The 19,039-nt window shown below is 35.5% G+C and overlaps 1 protein-coding gene across 10 annotated transcripts in view; it reads left to right on the top strand.

The window, feature by feature from the left end:
* Positions 1-19,039, top strand: part of SOX6 (SRY-box transcription factor 6) — a 368,642-nt gene that overhangs the window by 99,988 nt on the left and 249,615 nt on the right. Inside the window, exons 1-3 of one of the 10 annotated variants that reach the window (XM_033515148.1) lie at positions 5,051-5,621; positions 10,525-10,614; positions 13,514-13,710. The exons of 5 other annotated variants lie outside the window; for them this stretch is intronic. The gene's annotated coding sequence lies outside the window, so the exon portion shown is untranslated. Of the gene's footprint in view, positions 1-5,050; positions 5,622-10,524; positions 10,615-13,513; positions 13,711-19,039 lie in introns of those variants that run through there. 4 more of the 10 variants (XM_033515149.1, XM_015629857.3, XM_015629862.3 and 1 more) reach the window with 4 other exon arrangements.

Genomic DNA, 19,039 nt, shown 5'->3' with positions numbered 1-19,039 from the left:
ATGTGGGAGTTCTTTTCTTTCAAAATTTTGTGTGAAGTAAGTTTGCTAAAAACCTGATATTCAAAAACCTAGAGTCTCAAGAACCATGAGATTTAAGGAAATGCTTTCTATTCAGTTTGAATCTCTGAAAATGCATTACCAGACTTTCTCTTGTAGCATATTTTAAGGAAATACCATCATCTAAATTTTGTGTGTTCAATGAACTTGTTGCAATGAATGGTAAACTGGGAAAGGGCAAAAGTATACCTGTATTTGGGGTGTTCTCATGCATTGCTGCCCTTTACTGAACAAAGAAGATGAGCAAAATTTATCACAGCAAGTTGGGGCTGTCTACTTTGATATATACAGAAATGTATCTGTAGCTTCTGCCCAAAAGGGGGAGAAATTTCCATTCTGTGCTTTTTTCTGTGCCTGGCCCAGGTATCACCTAGCCCACAGTGATTCCAAATGTTTTTTTCTCCTGCCTCACAGCCTCTAAATGGGCACAGACTTCTTCCCAGTTAACATACAACAATCTCTTGTGCTGACTACTGAACTCTGATCTTTGGCTAGATGTACTCTTGCTTCTTTAAGCACATGTGGTACAGAGCAGACCTGGAGCTGGGTAATTCATAAGAGCTGGGTGTTATTAGTATTACTACTACTCGAATGAGCCTGTATTATTTTGCACAGCAATGTGGTCACCTGGCAGCAGGTCATTAGCATTTCAGGTTTCTTTCCCTCACAACAATGCACAACATGCTAATTAGAGGGTTTTGAAAGCTAAGCAACCTGGTTTAAAATCAGACATTTTAATTTGCAGCTTTAATGGCTATATTATAATAACTGGCTTGGCTCAGAGGTGAAGGGGAGAGAAGCACTTCTCATGTTCCAGTAGAAAGGTCCAATATAACAGAGGCTGACAAAATTAAAAACCTCATGATTTGACCTTTGCCTGGGATAAAAGGCTGTTTCATAACAATTTCCTTTTGTTCTTTGTTTAAGTCATTACTCCAAAAGGAGCCTCCGATTAATCTAAGTAAATGCATCATTACAGTCCTAATCCATGTCCTTCTGTCAGTGTCTGTTTTAATTAAATAAGAAACACTAGCAGAAAGATATCACGCACAAAGCTGTGATTGGAGAAAGAGGGTTGTTTGATCTGGGTGAGATTAAAAAAGGCTTTACTGTTTTGTCCTTTTGCTCTAGATGCCATAATGTAGGTTAAAGGAAGAAAACTTGCCTAATAGTTTAACACATTGCGCCCCATTACAATGTCTAAATAACCAGATTTACCCATGAAACTGTCCAAGACATTCAATTAATTATATACTGAACATTCACAGATGATATGGTAACTTGGTTTGAGTAATTTGACACATTAATATGTTTGGGACTGCATACACAGTTATACACAGTTGGCCAGAAATTGTATTTAAAAGTTGCAGGGTTTTTTTATATTAAACATTGATTAAAGCTATTTAGGTGCTTGCTTTCTTTTTGGCACTTGTGGCTCACAAATTGTAAACATGATCTACTACGAGCCCCAGATTTTTTAAAAAAACATTTTTGTTTCTCACAAAATCAGAACAATTATTTTACAGCAGTGAAGGATTGAAGGATCCATTTAATAAATGTCATAACATCCAACTAGTTAATATTGCTAAAGCAATGCATATGTAAGAGACTCTTCCTCAAGGTAGTGTTTCAAGATCCCTGTGGTGAGGGTTTTCTCCCCTATCCAGGCCATTATTTGATGTAATAAAAAGAGAAAGTGTGCAACACAGAGATTGTTAATTAATTTAGCTTAACAAGATGAAGATAAATGAAGCAAAGCATGGATTGAATGAAACAAGAGGTCTTATTTACAATTTAATACTACTTTATATTAGACATTTTTTCAATTTACAAAATAAAGGATTTTAAAGAAAAGATGTTCTGCAAATGCATGAAAGAAAGTTTTTTATTTTATGAGCAGTTCCTAGAACAGCTGAAAATACCTTTTGGGTTACCCTTTAAGTTTTCCTCTCCTATTTTTTTTTTCCCTTTTCACAATTATTTTTCTCAAATTGATTTAAAATATTTTGATAGGAAGTATTTTGATGAGAAAAATGAAACCTTAAACTTTTTCCCATTGAAATTAATAGCAAATTACCAATGGCAACTCTTGCAAGCCCAAATGTTACCGTTTATATTAATTTGTTTATATGTTTACATTAATCTAGGGTCATAGCTAATTTTTGAGCAATTTTTGTGTAGGAAGATCTATTAAGAGGCATAACTATAAAAATACAATATGATGTGATTTTAGTTTGCATTCCAAGGTGTAAAACTATTGTTGCTTGAGTTTTCAACTGTCCTATTGCAGAGAAAACTAAAAGAGGAATCCAGGATAGTGTTAATTAACAATGCTTTTATGTAATAAAAACTATGATTTTTGACTTGGGAGAATATTTTTTCTCAAGACCATGTTTTTTTTTAAACATTTGTGAAAAGCTGTGATTTCTAATGTCTTAGCAATTTAAAAAACCCCAAAATTAAAAGGCATGTCAGAGATTTTAGATGTCTCTTCTTCCCAGTCACAGATTTACATAAAGACTATCCAAAGCTAACAGTAAGCTACAATTTGCATCAGTTCAGTCACTGCATCTTGAGGTGTATATTATTAAGTTTCCCAATGACAAAATTTAGGGTATAATTTTTTGGAGGCGAAGAAAAAAAAAATTAATATCTAGAAACTAATTAGCAAAAAGAAGTCCTGTTTTGTGACTGCTTAGAAATATCTTTATCGGTTTGTCCTGAACCCCAAATTGTAAATGATGACCAAACATATTAGGTCATTTTTTAAAAAATAAATCATCCTCATTTTTTACAGATGATTTGGGTTTGTCCACTATTTGACCTTCTGCCATGATTTCTGTCTGCAAAGGAAATGCCTTCCTTTTGCAGTAGCTAGACAGGACAGCGTTATCTACAAGCAGTATCACTACAAGTAGTAGTCCCCACAAATAGCATTATTATGGTCCCTATGTTTTTATCTTGAGGGTCATGAACAAATCCATGCAACTGCTTCTAAAGATTTCAATAAATAGGACTTTTTATGCAGACAATTGGCTTTTATATTACTTTTAAACAAAACTACTAGTCCATCAAGAGTTTCAAAAGGAAAACAATTCTACAGAGTGCTGGTATGGCAGCACAGACCAATCATTATGGCACCCATTCTCCAGTCCTTTATTTTTCAAGTCCACAACAATAGGTTGTTGATTCAATGGACAAGACCAGAACAATTAAGTTCTCTGTTTAGCAGCAGTGCAGCATTTTAATGCCCTCCTCTAATAATGGTCTCATTATTGTTATTCTAAGACTGGGCCTCAGGAGGAGGAATATTTGCTGGAGGTACGTCATTATTTTGCAAATTTCGATTAGCTCATCATGTTGTCTGTACTGTGAAAATCGTAGCTAATTAGGGCAGTCAGTTAGACTACCAGCTTTTGAGCTTATGAGTTAAAAGGTAGCACACTTGATAGGCCAATGATGTGAAAAAGGTGGTAAAAAGAGGGATTAGAGCTGTTGCCTTAGTAACTCTAACTTCCATCTGTGCAGGAACAATGGACCTGTGTTTCTCCACCACCTTGGTGTAAAAATTGGTTTTGTTTTGAAAGGAAGGGGCTTTTTATGACAATCTGGAATTCAGCCTAACGGAGTGTAGTTTTAGTTGTTAGAAGAGACCATTGGAGGATAGGAAAGATGAAAGGTCATGGCGAGCTCCAAGGACATGAAAGGTCATTGTCCCTCATAACAATAGTGGATTGTTTGGCTCCATTATTTCCAGCCAACTACTCAGTCAGGTGATAGAAAAGATACCACCAGTTTAGTCAGGTGGAACAGGAGAGAAAGATAATGCACCTACCAAAGAACAAAAGATAGCTATAATTCGCCTTTATTAAACAAAGTTGCACTTATTTGTGGCCATCCTCTGAAAAGGGTTGTTTACTGACTTACTATCCCAGCCTGCTTTGTTCAGCACTGCTTCTGTAGGCCATCACATCTCTGGGAAGTAATCCAGCATGTTAGAAAATGTTGTTTAAGCTTTCTTCCCATGAAGAGGAGCCCCCAGGAGTACCACTGATGTGATACTTAACAATAAATTTAGTTGTTGTAGCTTTCTTACATTATTGGTGCTCCTAAAAGGTTTTCCTTCAAACACAGAATAAAATTAGCTATAAATATGAAATAAATTTGCTTCAAAACTTCATAGCATTTTATCATAAATTTTAAAGCACATAATGCAAAGTTTACAGCAAACTATACTAGGTGTTACTGAACAGAGAGCAGAGACCTATAGTTGTGTAATAACAGATTAGCTATAGGGCTAGTCTTATGCAAAGGGAAATAGATAAAGTCTCACCTTTAAAGTCTCTATGCAGAATCTTTAGGAGACTCCATGCCTTTGTTTCAAGGCAAAAACAGAACTACTGCCATATTATTTAATAAAACAGCTATAGCAGAGTTCATGAGGAAAGCATTTAGTTAGTGAGCAGAAGTGTCACCTCTAATATTTTTCCAAGAGCATCCAAACCCCCAATTTACTGTTTTTCAGAAAGTCTTCCCCCCCCACTTTCTTATTATTTTCCTGTTTTTGTAGCATTATGCCTTAGTCATTCATGCAACAAGTTTATTTTTCTTTTCCTCTAACCTCTGTCCACAATTAAAGCACATCCTCAGGTCTATCACTTACTTCCTAAAGACTAATTTCTTTATGTGAGCATTTTCAGAATGTTCCACATTCTTATATGAGATCTCTGAACTCTTTTACCAGGTTTGTTTTACAATATTTTTACTCATTTCACAACAGAGCTGCCAGAGCTGTATTGAATTTTTATGAAACTGATAATATAAATGTAATTTACTACTATTACACTTGAAAATAAAAACTATATATAATTTTTAGGTATCCCATCTTAAACTGTTCTGACCTCACTTGAACTCCCCTTTTTAGCTATTGAGGGCCTCTCTTATCTCATTTTTACTCCTGGCCACTCTTGCTCTTGCTTTCTGACAACACAGATGGGTGGCCTTGCACAAACTGATAACTGTGGCAATTTCTCAGCACACTATTCACTAATAAAAGATGTTATTTTCAGAATTAGCCAGGCATGTGTCATACTTGCTCACTGGCTGAAGATGAGAGGTTGAGCTGTGGCTTCCTGGGAGTGAGCAGTCGTATAAGCCACTGGACTTTACAGCTCCCAGGTTGTTGATGCATTGTTTTACCTTCAACTAGGTTTAGTAATTAGAGTCTTTCTGAGAAAGGAAGCTTTGCTTTAAGTGTTTGTAAGCTTTTAGTTTTTTAAGATATTCTATTCTTATTTTTTTTTCCTTATCTTACTATTTAGTTCTCATTTATGTGCTAGCCTATGTTGTGTTATTTTTGTATTACAATGAGCTGAAGAGCGTAGGCTGCTTAGTTCAAAATGGGAGCCCTGCAAAGGGTTAACCATCAGGGAATTACAAATGAACTATCAGGAAAGTTGATTATTAATCCAGCAAGAGAGAAAATATCCTTCCAGTTAGCAAGAATTAGTACCTGAAGAGCTGATAATATTGTTCGGGCTGTCGGTGTGGAATGGCAAAACCAGGTAAGCTAATCATCTTCTCAAAGGAGCAAGATCTTTTCTTTCTGTTTTTCATTATAAGGAAGTTTAGTTTTTATAAGAATCTTTGTTGTTTCACTTAAAGTATCAGCATGTGAAACAGCGTATGTTGATCCTCGGTTTCGTCAAATGAATGAAAGAAGTTAAACTTGTATTTAACTTTGGTAAGAAGATACATTTCTAAGCCATATTTCTAAGCTACACAGTGTATGTAACTGTGAAATATCATTACAATTCTTTCCTGGTTTGTGGTTAAGTGTGAGAACTGATTACAAAACCTGAAGAGTCCTTTGCAATTGCAAGCTAATATATTACGTAAGTCTGTCTTTAGTTTTGCTTGGACATATTGTGGGGGTTTACAGGAATTTTTATGTTGCAGAGCTCTTTCATTCAGAGTTATTAGATTTCAATTTTCACACTGTGTGCGTGTTTTAAGTTTTTTTGATATTATGAATGTATTTCTTAAAAAGGTTTTTTTTGTGGGGGTTTCAAAGATCTATGATCTGGGGTTACAAGGAAATAGATGTTTGGTAAACATACCGCTGTGTTTATACAGAGAAATGCAAATGAAAGCATTAAGTCAATTGAATACAATCTCATAATTTTGGTAATTTTTTAAACACTCAAAGCCCTGTGTTGGGAAAATGTTAAAATTTGTGCCCCTGATACATAATAAATCGGTATGATAAACATTTATGTTTTTCAATGTAGTCTCCACTATTCAGCTTATTAAAGGAGTTGTGTAAAAGTTTTTAAATGGTAGTCTAATACTGAGGAAACTAGAAAGTCTGTATACAGCATTTGATAACTTTTCTTAATTGTGTGCTGTTACTTAGATTAGTACCACTTAAAAGAATCCAGATTTACTTGTAGAATGGAATTCAGTATGCACATGATGTGACTACAGTATCTGTCTTGCTGAAAAGGGGTCCAGATTTTAGCCTGTTATGTATGAAATAGCCTGAAAGCTGTATGAAAAGGATTGTGGTGATACGAGAAGGAAAGTACAGATTAAAACCTGAAAGTATTCCAAATTTAAAGGCTGACCCCCTGTAGTAATGTAGTTCTATAGGGTAATTTTACATGAGCCATAGAGAAAGGAAGAAGCCTTTCAATTTTGGGAATGGGACTGAGATATGGCCTTGGGCAAAGGAGAAAGAGAGAGGAAGAAGAGGCAGTGGGGAAAGAGAAAGGGAGAAGTGGCGTTGGTCTGACAGTGTCATTGTCTCACATGTGACTTTGGCCTCCTTGAGCAGAGGGACAGCTGGTGGCCAAGGTCTCTGAAGGGTGTCTGGCCATGTTAGAGTGAATTAAAGTCCTAGAATTTGTTGGTGATGGAGCTATCAGGGCAAAAAATGGTGGCATTTTGGGAGCTATGCCAAATATTCGAATATAGATAGAGGCAAATAACTTCTTGAGGCACATTTTAGCTGAGTATTTTAAGGAGAACAGGGACAATGTAAATAAGCTGCATTTTCCAAGTTTGAACACCAGCATCTAGGAAATATATAAAGAGCAAGAAACCCAATGATGAAAAAATTATCACACAGGAAATGATATACGTAGAAAAAACAAGACTGTAATTAGTGGAGGAAAGTAAGAAACTGATTAGAGAAATGAAATTTCCCAGATGTTTAAGGAAAAAAATGGAAGTTAAATTAGATAAGCTCTTTTAACTAGTATTGGAGAAGAATGTTTCCTTCAGAATGGGAAAGCTAAACTTAAAATTAGAAAAGAGCTGGCAACTTGAATTTAGCTCAACTGTTTTCCTGCACGAGTGACTCTTTGGAATGCTCTGCTTGGAACATCATGAGGAACAACTAGTATAGAGCTGTTGGGGAAAAAGTAAAACACAAAATGAAACTCTCTGTATGCTTATTTGGAATGATTAAGGTGATTATATTTCTTATGTGTGTACTAACCCACAAATTAGACAAATTGGTTGGATTTTGAATTAGTATTTCAGGATTTATTGTATTTCATGTATATATGTAGTTGACACTTGAGCTCTTGTTGAACTTGTACTGGTTCAACAGGTTCATTTTAAAATTAATTGTAAGCATTATCTTATTGATAAAATCCTAAATCATCAAACTCTATCTGCAAATGAACAGAAACAGTCTCGATCCCCCTCAGCTATAAACCAGTATAAATCAGTTTTTATTTAATTATTATTATTTATATAAACTGGGGTAAAAATAATGTTCTTAAGCAAAAGATATAAACAAAAGATACCAAGCAGAAACTCTTGGGTTTTTGTGTCCATTCTAGTGGCTTGTTTCAATAACACAATAGTGTAACCTGTGAAAAATGTACCCCTACAAGGCAGTTTAGCTGGCAGCACTGCTTTTGTGCCAGTTCCTGTTCTCAGTTGTGTATTACAGGGAAAAAAAATGGAGAAAAAAAACCCAACCAAAAAAGTTAGACGTGTCTGGAACAGGTTGATAAGAACATCATCTGATTTACTGGAACTAGTTTGACTGGGCAGGCTATTCATGTTAAGTAAAATTGTGTTTTCTTCAACACAGACTCTATAGATCACAACCTGTTTAAAGGCTTAATGTCAAGGAGAGATGAAGCTCCAGAGGTCTCTGACTAACTAGATACACATCTGGAAACACAGCTGCAATCAGGGGAGGCTGCAGAAGCAGCCTGCAGCAAGCAAACCGTTCTTGTCACTACATGGTTGGTGCAGTGAGATGAGTTGATATAGAGGGTGAAGTATAAATATCTACATGTTGCTTGGTTCTCTACTTTATAAAAATCTGTTAGTAGCCAGGAAGAAGCTTGTCTACACACACAGATGGCCAAAGCAAAGTTTGGGCCAGGTTATTTTTGTTTCTTGGACCACACCTTGTCTGTAGTGACAGTATTGGAAGGAGAATGTGTTTCAGTTCATTAGGAGCTCAGTGAAGCTGTATGGGTAACACTGAAGTGTTTTATAAGATTCAGTGTAAAGCTGCATAGTTCAAGGAAGCTCATGTCTTATTAGCTATGGCTAAGGTCAGTTATCCACACAATGAGGGGGAAACTTTCATAAGCAAGTAGATAAATATGCTGCAGGTGGTGCTTAGCCTTGCTTCAGGCTGTATTACCAAAAGAGCTCACAAACAACTCCTCCAGCTTTTACAGAGTCCTTACAGAGCATCAGCAGCATAGAGTGGTCAGATATAAAATTACAAGTCTGTTTCTTGGAAAAAGAACACATTCAGGGTATTTTCATGGCTTTGCATACAGGTGTCTATCTCTACAAGATATTTTAGAGAGAGTGTAGAATTATTAGAAATCTCCTTGTAGAAGCAAATAAATTGTAAAATGCTAGGGCTGAAAAAACAAATTGAACTTACCTCATCTAAACATCAGAATAAAACAGGCCTAGTGTCTTGTGGATTTTGCTTTCTTCAAACTCTGTAGTGGTCCAAGTGTTTAAAAAAGCTGGTTAGATATCATAAATGTTTATTAGCACTTGATCCATATCTAATAACAGAAAAAAATAATATAAGACTTCATTTTGCCTTTGGGGCTATCATTTTTACTGTCTTATGGAAAATAATTATATTTTAAACAGCTGCAAAAAGAAAAGAGCTTGAAGAGTTAATTGAATCACATGCTGCTAAAGGAAAACATTTTCTTTCCTTTTTTTCCTCATCTGAAGTAGGAGTTACATGTGTTCCTTATTACACCAAACATATTCCAGTAGCTTCTTAAAAAGACACACTCATGAAGCAGTGCATTCTCAAACACACATTATTTTCAGCTACTAAATCCTGGAACAATCAAACACATGTCATGTTTTACCTTCTGAATAGAGTTCTGTGGCTGCAGTGGATGATAGGACATAACACCCATAGAACTGTAAAATGTAATGCCTGTCTTTACTACAGAGGTTTTAGGTATGTTTTATAGATGCCGGAGAAAAATTTGCTGGCATTTCTTTCAAAGATAGTAACAATCAGTGTTGGTGTAATTATTAATTATTTTGCAGTCTTTAGGCCAAATATTTTAATGGTAGTAAAAACCACACGAAAACAACCAACAAAGACAAAACCCCCATTACTTTAACTGTAATCACCCAAGTTTGTGAGAGCCAAAGGACAGCAGACTGAATGTTTTCCCACAAATGGGTCCTTTTTACAGACCAAACTGATGAGGTTGTGATGTGCAGGTGTTCAGTGTTGGAGGCAAACGGGTGTTCAGAACAAAGTGGAGATTTTTCAGGGCACTTTCTGCTTCAATAGGTCAAACAATCAGATTCCATGGTGCTGGGAGAAGGCCAAAGCTGGGCACTTCAGCTGCACATCCTTTTGGCCTTTCAACCTTTGAACAGGAATGGATAAAGCAAAAAAATATATAACACTTTGTCTGCTGTCTAATAGTTTATGCGGATGTGCAAGTTTCCTGGCATTTTACAGAGGGAGAATCATGTGTTTAAACCTCAGTGAGCATTGCAGTAGCCAGATCCTAATCAATAATGCTCTTTTTTTTGTGTGTGGTGTTTTTTTTTTTAATTTTTTTTATTTTCAAAATAACCAAGTTTTTTTAAAAAAGCAAAGTTTTCATCAGGATTGTGCTTGTCTAGTTCCAATTTAAAGAATTGTTCTACCTCCATATTAACTTGGATTTTAAAAAAGACACATGTACAAGCATACATCCCACTTTCTGCATGAAAAATGTGAGCTAAATCACAAATGGCCTTGTTTTTGCTTTATCAGGGTAAGCTTTTAGCATTTATTGAGGTAATATATATGGTTTACTAGTATAAACATATATTCTATTCAGTATAAAAATACCGAATCTTTCTTGTCTGTGATTTTTCAATAGGCTGCTTTTCCTTTGAAAAAAGTATTTTTAGGACACTACTGATTAATCTTTTTACTTTTCCCATCAGTTGTAGTCTGCTTAACACTATCACCACCTTAGAGAGCACAGCGTTGGGGGAAAACAAAGTAGCTGCTGGTGACCCTGTGACAACTGTCTGGTAAACCTGATTACTAATCTAGAGTGTTGTTTAATCTAAAGGCCAAATAAAACCCTGCAGGAGAGAAACATTGTTTTGTTCTAAATGCCTATTAGGAAGGGAGCTGCTGTGTTATAAGCAGCAGAATAATAAGCCTCCCTAGCTTGTCGGGGTTCAGATCTAGGCATTCAGCATGTACTTGCCTAGACTTCCTATTGCAAAGAAAGAGCTAAGTTTTGGAATTGATGTCAAAGTCAACTAAAACAATAATCAGTAATAGCAGCTTTGTGTTTCAGGGAGGATCAGAGTCTGCTTTGAGCTGTGCTGATATAGTTCTAAAGATAGTATATGGACTTCATTAGGGTTATTCTCTTCTGCACCCTACAGCTGTGACATGGAATCCAGAGTTACTGGGTCCTCTGTCTCCTGCTATCTGCTTTTAGCTGTTTTGTTTTCTTTGCAAGCAAAGAAAGGAATGAATAAAAGTGACTACTTCATCTACTAGTATCACTGATAATTGCTGCATTGTATGAGAAATGTCACTTTCCCATTTTCCTAAAACTGAAGTTTTCAGGGAATAAATTAGAAAGAAAGCTTGGTGCCAGCAAATAAATTATTGAACCTTTTTATAAATTTTTTTTTTTGCCTTATCATACCATTCATTCTCCTTTAAGGGTATAATGCCTTAGGTCACAGAAGTCATGGTCATATAAGTTGTAGAAATTTTAATTCATCAGCGGCGATGTTCTGATTTTACTTCCTTAGCTCCAGCAGTGAAGTGACCATTTTAGTATTAAAAAATGTGTCAGTATAGTAAAATACCTCTTCAAACTAGAACTACACAAAATGGGCTGACTGATACCAACCAAATCTAGAGGCTGAATCATACAGTAGGTGATTGAAAGAAAAAATACTTGTTAAAAAATACGTTACTTTGTGAACCTCTAATATTGTTTTTAGAACCAGAATAGGAAGAGATCAGAAAATTTGTGAACAAGCACTAGATCAATTACTGTAGTTTCACTACTAACAATTAGCATAGTGGATTCCATCCATATTGTGGATAGGCGTGTTAGTCTAAACAACATATGCAAAATATGCAGGTTAGAGAACTTTTTTATTTAGGTATCTGTGTATATAAGCATACACACATGGATATAACTCCATTTCATGCATTATTTATATGTATTCTGCATACACAAATACATAGGGTGAACATATACATGTATTTAATGGTCGTGGGTGTATATGTGCACAATAATACCCTATGTGATTTTCATACTAATATTTGGTCCAAAGCTGCACACTTCCTTAAAAATACTGTCTGTCTTCCATATAATTCTACTTCCAGAGATGACAATCCATAATTTAGAGGACTAATACAATATCAAAAAAATTATTGAGAATTACTTGATAATATCAGGAGTAGATGAGAGCTCCTATGATTATTCTAGGTCATGGGTAGCAGTTTTATCTGTGTAATTCATGGGTCAGTTCAAGCATAGCAATGGGCCCGTGGCCATCCCTGTGTTCTACCTTGCACTTGCAGGATTTCTATTATTAAAAAAATAGAGAATTTGACATTGTACATGTTTAATTATTAGCTAAGATATTATTAAAGTAGTGTTTATAGATGATAGAGATACTATCAATTTTTTTGTCAATTTTTAAAAAAAATTCTCTTGAATCCTTTTTTTTTAAAGAAATATTTCAGGAGAAAAATCTTAAAAAAATACCATTGTGGCAATATCTGTAGTAATCCATGAAGGGTTTGTGTCTCCTCATTTATGTAGCAGTCTGGAACATAATTCCTTTTCTCATTGTTTCTGTTACCATCTTCTGTACAGTACCATAATCTTCTAATGTGATATTATATTGTGAAAACTGAAAATTAACCTAATCAAAATAGCTTTCAGATGCTTAATTAGAATTTTTGTGTTTGCTAGAAAATAGGTTTTTTTTAATATCTTTGTTTCTTAAAAGACAAAACAAGTATTAATTCTGTTTTCTAGTATTCAACTCACTTTGCTGATCAGACTTTAATTATAGGAAGAGTTTATCACTTTTATGTTCCATAAAAGGTAATATGGCACATATACTCTACATCTTGAACCCATAGGAGAAATCTTCTTACATCCTTGAAGTCAGTGAACAAGTGATTAACCCCAAAAACTGTGCCAATATTTTTAATAACATTAGCACTGATGGCTTTATTTTAATGATAAGATAATTTAGGGATTTTTTACATACAATTTAAGAAAGAACTGGTTCTCATTATATGATGTTACAGAGATTTTGTGGAATTGCTGGGATTCGTGTGTGATTGGTAGAGATTTGCTATTGGCCGGAGAGTATCAATATTGAATTACTGAGCACTTGTACCTTTATGTTCAGTGGTGACCTGAAAATCATGGACTAGTAATAACGGGCCAAAAAAAGGGGGGCTTGGATTCCATTTAGGTTTCAACAGCTTTATTCCCAGCTAAAAACTACTCTGAAAACTGTCAGTCATTTACTCTTCCTGCCAGGTGATTGTGGGCTCACTGGTAATGTTTTGCTGGCTTTACCATTTGAGTTTGCAGAAACTCTTTCCTTTTTTCTCTTCAGTGCTATTTAATACCATTGTCATAGCTGAAGACCCAAGTCTCTCAAGTCCATGGAGTGGTATTAATTTAATTTCATGAGACCTCATAAAGACCATTAAGCTTCATATAGGCACCTGCACTTTGCTTATAAATTAGACATCAGATTACAAGGTCAGACATGTAATTTTCATAATTTAGAAGTAATACTTGATCAAGACTTTTAATACATTGGTTTGTTGCCTTATGGCTTTGAACAGTGCCGGTTTTTCTCTCTGCTCTGTTAGAAACATGGCGTAGTTACCCGACCTTTGTTATCCTATTGTTCTGGTTTATAGGTTGATAACCATTCTGTGAGCTATGAGGTGTGGACCTGCCCCTGCTGCATTCCCTGAACTAAAGAGAAAAAGAAAAACAAGAAAGAAAGAAAGGAAAAAAGTAACCCCCCTCTTCTAGCCATTAAATTGTAGGATGATCTGGAGATAAAAGCAGAATCTCTTTTTTACTTTTCAAATATTTGCTTGGCCTTCAAAAGGTATTTGTCTTTTGTGTTTACACTGGATTTATTTTTTTGGCCTACATGCAGAAAGAGAATGATACATTAAAGAATAATGGACAATAGTGAGGAAAATGCCCTCAGTTTTCACATCTAGCCTGTATTTTCTACTTTAGGTTTATTTTTTTAATCTTGTCTACTTCTATTTAAATAGAAACTGCTGAGTATTGTAAAGGCTTGTAAATGTGAAAGTATCAGATGAAGTACAGTACAAGAAGATTATCTACAGGTTGGCAGGCAGTAATGAGAGTTGGCAAAGTGCCATTTTCATCTATGAACCCTTGGGACCTCAAGTTATTCCTGTGTGTGGCAGAACAATGTAAGGCTTCAAAAGCCAGTGATCTGTCACTTGCAGGAGTGCTTTCTGCTGTTCCTGAGAGAGCCAGGTGAGGTTTGTCTGTAAAGTTGTATAAATCTTCACCAAGGCAAAAGGAAAGATGCTTTGGCTGAGAGTTGATGTCTGTGTCATATCATCTTCAATTCTTTCCCTCTGGATGGCATTAGAGCTTCCTTGGAACCTGCATTGCCCCTTGTGGATTTATTTTCATTGAAAGAGAAGGGTTTAAGCAAATTTGTATAAAATGTAATTCAATTTAAAACTCTGCACTCAAGGGAAGTACCACTTTGTGACAATTGCCTGTTCCAAGTATATCTTTTTTGTTGCTCAAGTCAGTCCTTTTATTGTTTTACACATACTGCATTATTAATACACACAGTATTTTTATGATACTACTGCATCATAAAAAGCTTGAGATTTTGTTAGAGTGAAGTAATGAGATGGAGGTATTTCCCATATCTTCTTACTGTAATGTTTAATATTTTTTTTGCAACTTACTAGAAACCAAACCTTACCCAATGATTTATTTGAAGCATCTTGATTAATGTGCTTTGAAAACATGGGTATTTATGATAGATAAAAATGCATTTCACCACATGTATGTCTTAAAGCTCTTAGTATACTATAGTTTGTGAAAATTACAGTCAGTTAATAATGTGTCAGCTCCCCGCTGTGTGCTTCGTAGGATACTGAATGGGTGTTACAAGATTTATTTGCTGGATTTTGCAGGTTTTCTGTAGCGTGTCAGATACCTTGCTGATTGCTTGGTGAAGCTTAGAGCATGAGCTCCCTCCTGCAATGTTTACTTTAAGTCAATCTACATTTGCTTAAAAGTATGACAGGATTAAAACCAGATCACTTCCTTGGAACTTTCCTAAAAGCCGGGATACTCTTTAGTGAGACCATTGTATGTAATTTAGGTGCACACTTATGTGGGAATCACCATTTACATCATAGTTCTTGGAATTACAGGGAGTGGATTGGTAATAAAATGGGTATTGTAGTGTTGCTGAAGTGATAATAATATTGCAAATAATTTATATGCTACCCTGGGATTTTGAAAGGGGGATAGGCAGTTACTTCTTTATTTGTTTTGTCCATTAAAGAATTGCAAGGATTCTCTCTCCTTTTAAACTTTCATTCTTATGTATTTCCTTGACCTGTTCATGTTTCTAATTCTTTCATTCATAGAGAGAATTACTTGGCCTTGTTGATTCAGTGTTATTTTACACTTAAAATCTTAGAAAGTTAAGTTTTGAGTTCTTTTTATTATTTTTTTTTTCTTGCTGAGAATACATTTGATCATTTCTGTTTAAATGTTTCTATTCATTTCCTGCAGCATGGGCAGCCTTCAAGTTTACTTAAAAGGTGCAGAAATACTTGTTTTCAAAAATTATAAAATCCTGAAGACAATTGATGACTGGGATTAAAATCTGGGCTATGTATAAGTGGTGTCTGTGGTGTTCCATTGAACTTCCATATAGAATGGCATATCAGGATAACGTGGTTTAAATTGGATGGGTAAATTTCTGTGTGACTTCAAGAGTATCAAGCACCAACTTGTATAGCAATTGGATTTAATAAGCAAAAAAAATCAAAGGGAATTTAGAAAAAGAGAAATTATGTGAGCTGATTTAGAATTTGAGGCTCTTGTTTGATGCTAATAAAGTTTTCTGATGTCATTCTTTTTGTAGCTATAATGTACATTACAGAAATAATTTGTATAATGTGTACTTGAGTGTACTATCTTGAATGAGGTATATGTTTATAATTTCTGGCTTTCAGATTTAAATCTGTGAACATAGCAAGAGCTCAATGAGTTCTTAAAATAATAGTCCTATAATGCAGAGATCCTGATAACTTCCTTGCAAATGGAAGGAGTCATTCATCTCACAAACGTTGTAGAGAAAGAAACTTGCCGAAGTTGCAAAGAATCATTTCTGCAAGGGTCACACAGAATAGATTAGACCATAATCAAAAAATTTTTGGGACATATTACGATTTTGAGAGAGGTAGTTAAAAAGGAGCTTTGAGAATGGGTATTTTGAGAAGTATATTTCAGATCTACCACTTTGTCCACATTTCTATCTCATGTGCCCTAAACCCATACATATTCAGAAATACAGGCTTTAATTCCCTGTATGATATATGAGATATATGAGACCATATATCAGGAGAGTAACGCTCTTTTCCAGGTAATTATTGCAGGAGTTGTAAGCCTTGTTTTCTTCCTGTTTCTCTTTTCCATTTTGTTTGTAACTATGTATGCAAAGTAGGAGTGGTAGAAATTTCTAGAATTAATATGGAACAAAAATTTGTTTTAAACTTTCTTGTCTTTTTATTTGCAACTTTTCCAGCCTTTCTTCTTCATTTAAGATTTACCTTTCTTCCCCACCTTGTAAAAATATATTTATTTTGTATTGGCTTCTTTGGAAATATTAGAGCACCTCGGGGAGTGTTTATGGAGATATCACATAAAGTGTTTCTTGCATGCAGAATGAAACGGTCATTTTCTTTCTGTCTTGTACTTTCATATTTTTTCTATATTTGATTGTAATTGTATTTCATTGTGGAAGGTTTTTTCCACAAACAGACTGGACTAGCACACTGCTGGGGCACCTTCAGGGGCCCATGTGGCTCTGCAGAGAGTGATATGAGCTGATAACATATTTCTATCTTTCTAGCTCAAAACTTGGGATGTGTGAAATACTAAGTCTTCATCTGGTCCCTTTCATAAAGTTTCTGGCAAATCTAGATGAAGCATTCCCAAAATCTTCTTGTAGTATATTACCATGCTGGAATAATTCCTGTTCAACCTTTCAGTTGGTGTCAGGTGACAGCTTTCTGGTAGGTGCTGGGCGGACGTTTGGTCCATCCTGCACCTTAATCTGTCTTTCACTGGTTTAAGCTGAACCTGGTCTCTGGGCTTGTTTTGAAGAGCCTCCATCCCTGCTTTCCTCCCCATGCCCCAAAACCCAGTGCCTGGTAAAGCCACCTGGGAGAGCCCCAGGCACCTCTTGACTCTGTTATTAACCATTCAGAAGGAGGATGAGTGGGAAGCACTCCTCAGGTCCCCTTTAGAAAGGTGTGGTGTCAAGGCTGTTAGAGGTGGTGGTGACTGCAGTGGGAACTAGCGGGGGAAGAGTGGACCCATTCCCACCGGTGATCCACGAGGTCTGCCTAGTAAAGCTGTACCTTAAAATATCGTTAGTGAAATCCTGATTCCACTTAAGTTGCTGGGTACCTAGGCATTAATTTTATGTCAGCAAGGATTTCACCAGTATTTTTATTCTGCAGCTGTAGAGGGGGGGAAAGCCTGAACCAAGATGAATGTGACTTCTCATTGTGAAATAGATCCTCTGGTAGTTTCTTCCTTCCCTTCCTCCCTTCTGAATAACTGTAAATGATGCTCTCTGTTAATAAGTGTGTACTTTGTCTAAATTGCATTTATTTTTCTTTTGACATATATACCATTTTACTATTAATCATCTCCTTCTGCTCTTTACTGTACAAAGACACTCTTGTGCTGGTGGAACATATTTAATCTTTTCTATGTTATATTTTATTTCTATTGTTGCTTTCCCATTTCTTTATGGAAAATTTTTATTGACTCTTAAATCATGGGTTAAGCCCTTATTGAAAACATGTTCTATATGTAGTTCTTATGAGTGAAAGAAGTTCTTTGGAGGTTATAGGCTAGGCTTATACAAATACTTCACTATACAGCAAAAATTCAGAGGTCTCCTATATATTATCTACAGCTAGAAATATACCCATTTACTCAGCAGCACATCATAAAAGAGATGCATACTATGTTCATGTCTGTCAGTTCCTTACGTTGTCACTCTACAGCCTTTTTTAAATTCTCTTTTTATTGAAACCAAAAAACAAAACAAAGACAAAAACAAAATAAAACCAACATCAATTACATGTCAACATGACATCAAACAGCATAATATATCAGAAAAATAAATGTATGATCTGGTGACTCAATGATTTCTGTCCATATGACATTTACAGAGAGGTAAAGAAAAGGCAAATAGCTACACATCTGTATTGGGGAAAATGTCCAATATAAAATTGGCCATTGTGACAGCATCAGAAAGCTCTCAGCTGAGATTACTTGAAAATAAATAACACACAGAAGAGGAAAAGAGGCTCCAACAGTCCTGCTCTTATATATATTTAGGGTTTTGTGGATTAAGCATTGTGCAGGTATAAATATTTGTATAAAAAGACTACTTTAATGATGGAGATATTCTGCTTGCTGATGCTAGGTCCAGGTTTATAGATGGATGTGTAGTACAGTTGTATGCAGAGTGATGCAAAAATGCAGTGACGAAAAAAATCTCAGAAAATAAATGTGACTATCTGGTGAAACTATTAAAGTGAATACTGACTCCAAGCCTATTTGTATATTTGCTGAAAGACATATGAAAAAGCCTCTTTGTATAAGTGCTAAACACATGAAAGCCGCTGAGAATCAGTTAAGCCCCTAAAATAATAATCTGGGAATTCCATTCATTATTATAGCAAAGGGCATCATAACTTTATGGTAAGTGGGGAAGGGTGGGAGAGAGGTGAGACTGTGGGGGTGGGAACTAGAGAAAGAAAACCCAGAAAGATCCAGAATCAAACAGCCTCTGTTATTTGAATTTGTTGTTCATTTTCAATGGAGTGATAACTGGAACAGCTCAGCCTGAACTGCCTGGCTCGATACTCCCCGTTCTAAGGAACTTGGATGTGTTTCACAGCTTACATCTGGATAGCAGGGCACAGGGAAAAAAAAAGGCACAAGGATGGGATCACATTCTCTTTGCACAGTTAGGACTTGAATTTAATATATAATAAATGTACGGACAAAGAAAGATATGCACACATAGACACATACATTTGTATATCTACACACGTGTTCATGCATGTATAAATCCAGATTCACAAGGGATTTCTCCTCATTTTTGTTGTTAGGCT

This window comes from Parus major, chromosome 5 (genome assembly GCF_001522545.3).
Source record: "Parus major isolate Abel chromosome 5, Parus_major1.1, whole genome shotgun sequence".
NCBI classification, from domain to species: domain Eukaryota; kingdom Metazoa; phylum Chordata; class Aves; order Passeriformes; family Paridae; genus Parus; species Parus major.
The sequence above is the reverse complement of the archived record's forward strand: the minus strand, read 5'-3'. Positions and strand labels throughout refer to the sequence as shown.